Source organism: Tubulanus polymorphus, chromosome 10, assembly GCF_964204645.1.
Source record: "Tubulanus polymorphus chromosome 10, tnTubPoly1.2, whole genome shotgun sequence".
NCBI classification, from domain to species: domain Eukaryota; kingdom Metazoa; phylum Nemertea; class Palaeonemertea; order Tubulaniformes; family Tubulanidae; genus Tubulanus; species Tubulanus polymorphus.
The window spans coordinates 1,483,960-1,484,311 of NC_134034.1; the positions used below are offsets into that span (position 1 = coordinate 1,483,960).

Sequence of the window (352 nt, forward strand, 5' to 3'; positions counted from 1 at the left end):
TTCATTGAAACTCAACATTAAAAAGTTATTTTATTTTCTATAGCCGGTATAAACTCCAAGAACCAATTGCCAGTTGCAAAATCGCTTAGATTTACGATCAGTCAAATACCATTTAAATTCTATAGCAAACCTAAAAACCTTATGACCACTCTTAGCTATACTACTGGGAATATATGCGGAAAAGATAAACGAGACATCATCGATGAAACTTACTGAAAATGGTCTTTGAATGGTCACTGGTTATTCATGTAACATATCGAGCCCCAGTGGCACAATCGGTTAGCGCGCCGTACTTATAGACAGTCGTGGCTGAGCTATGCGGAGGTTGAGAGTTCGAGCCTCTCCTGGGGCA

At 39.8% G+C, this 352-nt stretch overlaps 1 non-coding gene across 1 annotated transcript; it reads left to right on the forward strand.

The window, feature by feature from the left end:
- Positions 1 to 260: 260 nt before the first annotated feature.
- On the forward strand, positions 261 to 352 carry Trnai-uau (transfer RNA isoleucine (anticodon UAU)). Its single transcript is given in 2 exon segments — positions 261 to 298; positions 317 to 352. It is a non-coding gene; the product is annotated as a tRNA-Ile (tRNA).